Consider the following 11,190-nt stretch of genomic DNA (forward strand, 5'->3'; position numbering starts at 1 on the left):
ATAGAATTATGATATTTTTTTCTTCAATTATAAGATGTATATAGTAACGCATCCTTTGAATACTATAATTTTCTCATAAATGTATGTATTGGACATACATACATTTTTAAATAAGAGGAATAATTTAGGTTTTTTTTTGTTTTTTTTTTTTTAGATACATCGGAAACTAAAAACAAACTAAGGACTACATCATAGCACTCTCCCCAGAGAGATGCACAATGTTCACCACAAGTAAGGTGCAGAATTCTTCAGGTGGTTCATTTACAATAAGAAGATCTGCTGGTTGATATTCGCCTAATTTGGCCATTGCATCTGCACAAATGTTGGCTTCCCTTCGAATGTGCTGGATGGAACGGTCACATCCTCTCATGATAATACGTGCATCTTCCACAATGCTCCTAAAAAGACATTTTTCTCCCGGATCCTCACTTAACAGTTTCATCACTTGCTCCGCATCTGTTTCTATTATCACTTAATTGAAACCTCGTTGGAGTATGATAGTTAGCCCCTTGTAGACTACCCACAGTTCCACTTCAAGACAGGTGCATATTTCAAGCCTTCCATAATATCCCAAATTTGGTGCCATTTCAAAATGCTAATCAAATTAAGGTTCCCTTTCATCGTTCCCAAAAAAAAAATAAATAAGGTTCCCTTTTGACACATGGTTACAACGTTTGTTTATTAATTACAAATAAGACTATAAAAAGTGAATCCTAATAAAAAATAATTTGTGTAATATATTCTTAATTCTTTGAGTTTTATTTAATAACTTTTTAATGTGATTAAAAAGATTTTTTTTAGAAAAAAATAAATTTGTCAAATAATTTTTTAAAAAAAATAAACTTGTAACTAATATATTGATTTTTTGGTTGCTGTCAATCAAAATCTAGTTCTTATTTTTTAGAATTGATCAATCACATCATTGTCAAATAGGATATTTTTTATCTTGTTACAAAATAAAAGTAGAAAAAAAAAATAATATTATTAGAGAGTAAGAATCCAGACAAAAATACAATGTACTTCAAATTCAAATTCTCATATAATGAAACTTACACTAAAGTGAATTTAGATCCTACATTATTATTTTTTTATTTTTTTGTATTTTGGCTTGTCTTAATTAAGAGCTCCTTTGACACATAACATTTTGGTTAAAAAAAAAGTAAAATATTACATCATATATATCAATCAATTTTTTTAATTGAACAAATAAATTTTTTTTTTCACAACTATTTGTTCAATTAAAAAAATTATTATAAACATAATAATTTTTTTCACTTTATAAAAAAAGTCAAGTTGTCAAAAGGACATTTGTAAACATAAATTTCAGAACATAAACCTTACACTTTGGATCGTTTACCATGTGTATTATCAAGAAATCAAGACAAAATGACATACCTGAATCTATTGATGAACGGTTAAACGGAAGCGTGATTATCAATGAACTCTTTGTTATTGATTATGTTATTACCTTCTAATCCTTTCCCCTTTGGTGCCTTATGTTTCTCCTTGTTTCTCCTTGAGAGGATTTAGGAAAAAAAATGGCAGTGTTCTTATATCCACCTGGGAAGGAATAGGGACCATAACCTTTTAAAGGTTGTAATTGGTTTTCAAAACTGAAAGGTTGTGGAAGTTCAAAAGGAATGAAAACCAACTTTAACCATTATTGGTTTTAATTTCTATTTATTGGTTTTCAAAACTGAAAGGTTGTGGAAGTTCAAAAGGAATGAAAACCAACTTTAACCAATATGTTTTAATTTCTATTTCTGCCCCTCATAGAAATAGAAATTATACAACTAGTATCTACACATTAGGTCCATAACACATATACCCTTAAGCCTATTAACTAAATTGAATCACTTAAATTGTAGGCTTCTTATAAATGATAACACCACATTTAATTATGTGGTCTCATTAAGACATTATCTAACAATCTCCCACTGGACCACATATGTATCCTGAAAAATGTGCTTAACTTTAGTGAGCTCAGAAATTTGTTATCATAACTTGAGGGTATCCAAACAATCTTGTCCATTAACTATATTAATATAGGATCAAAGTGGTCTTCGTTACATCAATCGTAACTCGACCCACCAATGGTCACGTATACTAATACAGCTAAATGACATAGATCAATCATGGATGCGTAGTATGGAAATTACATGTGATGTGATCCATACATGCCTATTTCCAACTGGTCCTACTTAACTTTATTGAGATCAATACTTCACAATACGTAACAGAGCGTAATAAACTGAATATTTCATTTCTGCAGAAATTAATCTAATTACATAGATAAAACTCAAGGCTGACATAAAGCAGTAATATAAATACAAACTCCTACTAAACCAGAATGTTCTCAAATAGAACAACACCCATCTGAGCAGTGTGCTCATGAAAGACCTTGGGTGGTAGTCCCTTCGTAAGTGGATCCGCTATCATGGAGTTTGTGCCAATGTGCTCTATGAAAATCTGTCCACTCTGCACTCTTTCTTTTACAACTAGGAACTTGATATCAATATGCTTTGATTTTGTCGAGCTCCTGTTGTTATTGGAATATAAAACTGCAGACTTATTGTCGCAATATAACTTAAGTGGTCTTGCAGTGCCTTATATTCTTCATTCATGGCTTCTATCCACTTATGAGAGTTGGAAGTTTCCATGGCTTGACGAAAGTTGATTGGATCATCTTTCGACATTCCATTTTCTACCTCATGTTCCTGGAGATATACAATATAATCATCTGAAAATGCAAATCTCCTTTCTCTGGTGGATCGCCTTAATGGCACAGATTCTTGAGGTTGAGGTTGTAGAGTTTGTTCCTCATGAACAATTACCTCATCTTGAATGGGGGTTTGAACTATATTATCTTGAACAACATTGTCTAGTTGAGGATCCGAAATTACTTCTCGAGCAATGACAGGTATAGGAACCTGTGATTGGTCAAAAGTAGTAGTAGGAAGTGGGATTACTCCTGCTTCCTCCTCAAAGACAATGTCTCTAACTGGATTTCTCCCCCCAAACTCAACATCCTCAAAAAATGTTGCAATTCCCGTCTCAAATATTTACCTATTTGTGGGATCATAAAACTTGTAACCCTGTGATCGTTCGGCATAGCCAATAAACTCAAAGACAATGTCTCAAGATACCTAGCACAACATTAATACCAAGCCTTTGGGTAGTGATATTAACTGTAAGTGGTATTCTTGTTGTAATGATCAAACATTGACAATAAGTTATGTCAAATAACAAATCTATCTTTTGATGGATTTATTATTCACATTAGGTTTTCTTGACAATTGACACATGTTTATCATCACAAAATGTGTGTGTAATTCTGCCAAGTCTTAATCATGTCTTTGGACCGATAAATACCCGCATGAGATACACAGACATGAACTTCAAAACATTCCATATAAAACAATCTAGATAAGAGAGATCACTTTTGTGACATCTTGTTTGAATTGACATATATTGAGAATGTTAGAAAATTAAATTTCTGTAGACGTTGTATGAAATTACATTAAATTTAAAGATTTTTAAATTTGTGACCCCGTATATGTTATATAATCTGCAGCAATTCCAATTATATATATACATATATAAATAGAATTGACGGGTCCAAAAACAAATAGTTTTTTTTTTTATGATGTTCAAAATTAAACCAATCAAATTGCAAGATATATCTATATATCTATATATATATATATATAAATACATGATGTTCATTCATTTGAGAGAAAAAAAAAACTGCCCACCGAATCATTTTACAATTCCAGAAAACAGATTGCCATTTTCACAGAACAAAACAGGAAAAAACAGAATTTACATCCATAAGAAAATTCAGAATCTGATTCCAGGAAACTAAATAGAATGAATAAAGCATATCAATTCTGATAAGACACATGATATGTTGGCTCTGATACCAATTGTAAACATAAATTTCAGAACATAAACCTTACACTTTGGATCGTTTACCATGTGTATTATCAAGAAATCAAGACAAAATGACATACCTGAATCCATTGATGAACGGTTAAACGGAAGCGTGATTATCAATGAACTCTTTGTTATTGATTATGTTATTGCCTTCTAATCCTTTCCCCTTTGGTGCCTTATGTTTCTCCTTGAGAGGATTTAGGAAAAAAATGGCAGTGTTCTTATATCCACCTGGGAAGGAATAGGGACCATAACCTTTTAAAGGTTGTAATTGGTTTTCAAAACTGAAAGGTTGTGGAAGTTCAAAAGGAATGAAAACCAACTTTAACCATTATTGGTTTTAATTTCTATTTATTGGTTTTCAAAACTGAAAGGTTATGGAAGTTCAAAAGGAATGAAAACCAACTTTAACCAATATGTTTTAATTTTTATTTCTGCCCCTCATAGAAATAGAAATTATACAACTAGTATCTACACATTAGGTCCATAACACATATACCCTTAAGCCTATTAACTAAATTGAATCACTTAAATTGTAGGCTTCTTATAAATGATAACACCACATTTAATTATGTGGTCCCATTGAGACATTATCTAACAACATTTACTCTTAATAATTATTGGGTGGGAAATTGAACTTCTACAGAAAATTTATACCAAATAAAAAAAAAAAGAGTAAGAATAATGTGTCAATGTCATTTTTATAAAATGAAAACATTTTCATTTTTATTTTGTTTTAAAATGATGGGTTTGCATGCTTGTTATTTATTTATTTGTTTGTATAGTGGGATTCATTAATGAAATGTGAATGCACAAAATTCACTACCGTAATTGCAAGATTCAAATTAAAAAATAAAAATAAATAAATAAAAAGGACCCAAATTTTGGAGATCTCATTCATTCAACTTTGAGTTGTCAACCATAAACGAAAATCCATAATGTTATCTACAAAATGTGAAGTCAGATTACATCTTGGTGAGAAAAACAGTATGAACTTATTGCATCAATGGACACTTGCAAAGAACTATAGACAAAGTCAAAATAAATTGCCATAAATATACATTTTTATAATCTCATATTTTATTTTTGAAAAGCCATTTGGACAATGCTGGAAAATCAATCTAAGGCTTTGTTTGGAAAGTGGGTTGCCTTTTAGTTTTTTTACTTTTTTGACTATTTTAGCCTGAGCTAAAAAGTTTGGTTTGGGAAGGATTTTTTGGCTCTTTTGACCTTTTTTTGTGAGATAAGAGTATAATGATTATGGATTAGATGTGATGTTTTGTTTGTTATGGCTAAAATAGCTTATTTTGTCTTTTGTAACTAAAATAGCCAAAAAAACCCATAAATCAACTTGCCAAACAGAGGCTAAAGGGCATCTCCTACTTTAAAGTTTTAGAACGGTACAATTAATAGTATACACATAAATGAGCACAATTAGGGGTCGTTTGGCAATGATTTTTTTAGTTGACTTTTAGTTTTTTTGATTTTTTTTTGCCTGAGACTTTTTTTGTTTGTTTGGTTTTCTTTTTTGATTTTTTTGGCTTTTTGACTTTCGATTGGAAAATATTTTTTTGTCCTTTTGTAATTTTTGACGTTTTGACTTTTTTGACTTTTTTTTATCCTTTTGTGATTTTTTAACCTAGAAGGAAAATCAAACTGGGGCTTAGTTGACTCCTTAAAATGGCCTTTGAACCAAAATCTTGAATGTCAATATTGTAATCTCTTATTTAAGTGAGGGGAGAAAAATTATATTTTTGCATTATTATATTTGGATGAATTAAAAATAAAGTATATGGTTTAATGAAAATTGGATGAATTAAAAATAAAGTGTATGGTATAATGAAAAATGCATAATTAAGATAGCTTTGGGTAATGTTTACGTTTTTTGTTTATGTTTACAAATATTTTATAAACTGATTTTTATTTATTTTTAGAAAAACATAAATAATAAACGCATTTGATTTGGACAAAATGTTTGAAAATTTTGAAAACATAAACTAAAAAACATGTTTGTTAAGGCCTAAAATTTTTTTATTTTTTTTTATTTTTGACAATGGAATCATACACATTGTAATAAGTATCCATAATAACCATATTGATACAATACCAACCATAGATAAATTTAATAACCATATAGTGTAATGTTCATAACAACTTACAAACCATAATAATAACATCTCAATTTTTTCACAAACCATAAAAAAACATCTTTCACAATCTATTATACGCATAAATAATATTTCAATTGTTTCTGACAGATTCTCAAATTTGACCACTAATTTGATTTCTTACATCAGACATGTGACGTAGTTGAGGTTGACTAATGTCTACGTCAATTGGTTGCTGAGAACTACTTCCTGCATGTGTCTAGCTGCCATTACCAACTACACTAGGCCCAACATCTTCAACGATACGATCTGGAATGGCCCATTCAGTGAACAATGTGTCACCTTGAGAATGTATCCTTATCCCGTTGTGTATTGTACAACATGCAATGGGGATATATCTCTGCATCTTAGTTGAATACGGAGGCATGTCTCTCAAAATTGGAAAACGAGTCTTCAAGACACCGAAGCATCTCTCAATCACATTGCACAGTGAGGAGTATCGGTAATTGAACATTTGCTTCTTGTTTCTTGGTTGTCGACGTTGAGTACGAAACTCATTTAGATGGTACCTCTCACCACGGTATGGTGATAAAAAGCTAGGCATATTTGTATAACCCGAGTCAACAACATAGTATTTATTTGTTTAACATGTACGTATCTATTATTATGGGTTGGCAAAAGAATATTCATTATAAATTAACAAAATGCCATATAATACGTACCTGTTGGTGGCATTGGAAATAAATTTGCTGGATCATGTACGGTTTTAATGAATACTCTTGAATCATTTGCAGTGCCCTTTCAACCCGGCCAATACATACGTAAATTGCATGTCAAATGAGCAAACACACATTACATTTTGCGTTATAACAGTATGCTTACCGCAATATGGCATTTGCTATGATGCTGGCATCCTTGCAGATATGTGGGTACTATCAATTACTCCAACACAATCCTATTTGACAAATGACTTTAATAATGCATGATATTTTACTAAAATTTATACTTCAAATATTCTATTAGTGATTACCTTAAAAAAAGGGTAGAAGCGTGGATTATGTCGAATTTCTGCAGGCACCTCATCAAAATCTGGAGGCCTTATAACTTGTTTACCAAGCCTACACACTACCTTCAAGACTTAGTTGAAGTATTTGGAGATGGTCTGGCCAGAATGTTTGAATCGCTCTTGGACAACACGATTTCGTTCATTGTGACCAATTGTTAGCAAAAATATACAAACTTGCTCTTGGACAGTTAGATAACATGAGTGTTCCAGTTTACCATATACCTTAAGTGCCTCGCATAAACTAATAAATACATCTGGTTCCATTCTAAAATTTTCCTTGGACCTTGTTTCATGGCCATTCAATATTTCTAATACGTAGTCATGTCCTTGTAATATGGACGTTCGGCATGGTCTAGGTTGAAGGTAAGTATTACAATACTCATGTAGTGCTACACACACCAGAAATTATATATTTTCATCTTCACTGTCTGAGTCAAAACTCAAATCAAGAGCATGCATCGGCTCTATATATATCACTGTGATATTGTGTTGACCCCTTAAAAACAAAAGTATTAGTGATAATGAAAATATATGAAAAAATGGTCGCACAAGAATTTTTTATTTTTATTTTTATTTTTTTTTCAGTAGCAATACTTGCAATCTTTATTTTTATTTTTATTTTTTAATTTTTTTTTAGTAGCAATGAAGGGGCTTTTCACACAAGTATATAGCCCAACAGAGAAGTGAAGATGGAAAGTAGTGATAGAAATTATTAGTTAAGAAATTATTCAACAATACTCTTGTGGGATTCAACAAATAAATTGAATTTAGTGATAGAAAGAAATTGATACTTCCCATGCCATTATTTTTTTTTTTTTATTTTATTTTTATTACTACTAAAGACAAATATTTTTTATTTTTTATAAATATACCTTTGGACTCTTAAGAAAACAATGTTGACAATGTAGTGATATAAATATTTTTTATAGGAAAAGATCATACATACCTTGGAATGCAGTGTTGACAATGCAGTGATATAAAACAATGTTGACAATGCTTCCCATGCAATGTTGACAATGCAGTGATATAAAAAATACTTGAAATGACTACCAACAAGCATTATATAGGAGAAGATCATTCAATACTTCAACTACCCATAAACTCCCATTGTAATAACATTCAAGATAATTGAATATAGTTGTGGCATTCATTGAATATAGCAGTAATATAGCAGTAGCATTCAATTTTATATCTACACATCTCTATTTCCATAATAAAAACATGATGCGTACTAGTACAATAGCATTCCATAATAGTAATGGGAAGCATTCCAGTACAAAAACATTCCAGAATATATTTCAATTTTATATTTATCCATCTACCCATCTCTGTTTCTATAATAGCATTCCAATACAATATTAAAAACATGTTGCATACACCCAATTCTATTTCCATAATAAATAATTCTGAAACAAATAAAATAAAATAAAAAGTATAATACAGTACCAAATATAAAATACATGTTGCATAGACCTAACTCTGTTTCCATAATAACTCTGTTTTCACAATACACTACCAAATATTATCCAACATTTTTGAAAACATGAAAACATCCATACGAACTAACATTTTTTAACTACCAAATATTATCCAACATTACTAATAAATTAAACAACAGAAACACATACTACACTAAGCTTGAACTCTCTGAGATTAACTTTTAAAGATTAAGGACACAATCCCTCATCCTACCAACAGGCATATCAACAAATGCCTCACTTTTTATGGGATTCGATGCAAGCTTGTTCAAAGTTTTTGTGTAAGTAGGAGCAAGAATTTCCTCCATAGCATGCAATAGTGCCATGCACTCTTTCCGTAGTGAACATAAGGCAGTAGAGCCACCTTCAATTGAACCACTATCATCGCCAACTAGTAACTGAAGCACTTGTCAATCGTTTTTCCATTAGGTCCACCTTCATCTTGCTATTTTCCCTCATTTCTTTGAGTACTTCAGAAATATTAGCTTGAAAAGAGCTCCTCTTCTTACTTTTTTTACCTGCCATTTTGCTCTTGCCTTTGCCCTTGCCTTGGTCATCTCGATTGTCATTATCACTATCAATTTGCAATGCATCTAAGTCCTCATTTTCACCTTAAATTCAGGATCAGAACTAGCACTACTTTCAGAAGGTGATTTAGTGGAAGGGTGAGCTAGTTTACTAGTTACGGATGTATCTCCTAAGATACGAGACACCTCATGGTAGTAAACCATCCCTTTCTTCCTTAACCTCTTTGCATGGCTATTAACGTACAAACCAATGAATTTCAGGTTAACATAAAGAATTTCCCAATTAAATATAGCAAAGAAAATGCAAAAAGTTAATTAAACCTTGTAAAGGGCTTCCCAAACGTCATCCGGTGCAGTGATAGTAAGTCGCTGGCTATCCCAACCAACACCAGTATGCTTCAGTAATGCTGTAAATTTGTTGAACATAATACGCAGCTGATTGTATTTGTTCCGAAGCTGGTGTGCGTTATACTGGTATTGGGTTTTTGCGTTCATTTGATTTCTCAACCTGTTCTAAGCTTATTTAGTGAATGTCCCATTTATTTTACTACTATTGGTTTTCACCTCCTCATCCATGAGGGTAATGAAAAGAGTCTTATTTGCCTGAGGCCATGGACCACTGTTTCCTCTACCAACTTCAACAACATCATCATCATCAATGAGGAGATTATTGTGTACTGTTGTTGCCATTGCCTAAATATGTATATTTATTCATAGATAAATAATTTTCAAAAAAATGTAAGTCAAATAAAATGAAGAGGCATTGAAGAACAAGCACCAGTTAAAAATCCTGTTAGTTTATTTAGACGAGGAAAATATCATGCTAATGATTTAGTATAATCAAAAATTCTGCAGGCCAAGAGGTTGAGAGACCTTCCAGGACTATAAAAAATTAAGGAGAGATACCTATATATATGAATTAGAGTGAATACTAGAAAGTTTAGTTGAAGCCTAAGGACAACTGAGTGGTACATGAGCATTCATTTTGACGTCTCCGTGCACGTAACATTGAGGTAACTAGAGTTTAAACTCTGACAATAATTTGATTCATCAGATACATTGCAAAGAACAGTTTTTACAACCTAATTGAAGTTTTAGGTGAAACACATGGAGAATATAGTCGCGTATTGGATGCTTCTATGTGTGTGTCTATGTGTAGCACTGAGATTTAGAAGTTCAAACAAGGTCGAATTACTTGAGTCGTAACTTTGTGGAGATCAGTGTTTCACGATGAAATTGTTGTGACGTAAAATATTTTTAAACGGAGAAATAGATCTTTAGGCTTTGCATTATTGTTTTATCAGTATTGAAAATAAACTTGTTTAGTTCTTGGTTCAATTAGTTGTTTAACTAAATTTGAAGATTACAGAAGGATAGACACTTATTGGGAAACTGATGTTGGTATGTTTTGATATTAGTATTGGATGGAATTTTGTAATTGGACGAATGAGTGGTTATAAAAGAGGCCTAAATATGTATATTTATAATATCATTAAACAAGAGGCATTGAAGAGGCATTGAAGAACAAGAGGCCTAATAGTTATAATATCATTACAATTTAAAGTGAAGAACAAATTTCCTTACAAGAGGCCTAACAGATTTCCTTATCATGTACAGTTATAATATAAAGTGAAGAACAGTTATAATATCATTACAATTTAAAGTGAAGAATAGTTATAATATCATTACAGTGAAGAACAGTTATAAGAGGCCTAACAGATTTCCTTATCATGTACTCCAAATTTAAAGTGAAGAACAAAATGTGGCATAGATCTACAAAAAAAAAAAAAAAATCTGCAGAACTTTTACCAGAATAGATTTACAAACAAAATAAAATAAAATCTGCAGAACAGATTTCTAGTTTGAAAATTTTGCAAATTGTAGCACAGCTTTACAAAATGTAGTACAGATCTACAAAATGTAGCACAGATCTACAAAACAACCATGGCAGAACAGATTTGCAGAATAGATTTTTGGTTCGAAAATTTTTCAGAACACATTTGCAGAATTGAGAAAAAGAGACTATCCTGAGAATGAGATCAGTGTGGTTCGGAAATTTTGCAAAAGATCTGCAG

This window comes from Camellia sinensis, chromosome 9, assembly GCF_055761805.1.
Source record: "Camellia sinensis isolate YWXY chromosome 9, ASM5576180v1, whole genome shotgun sequence".
Taxonomy (NCBI): Eukaryota; Viridiplantae; Streptophyta; class Magnoliopsida; order Ericales; family Theaceae; genus Camellia; species Camellia sinensis.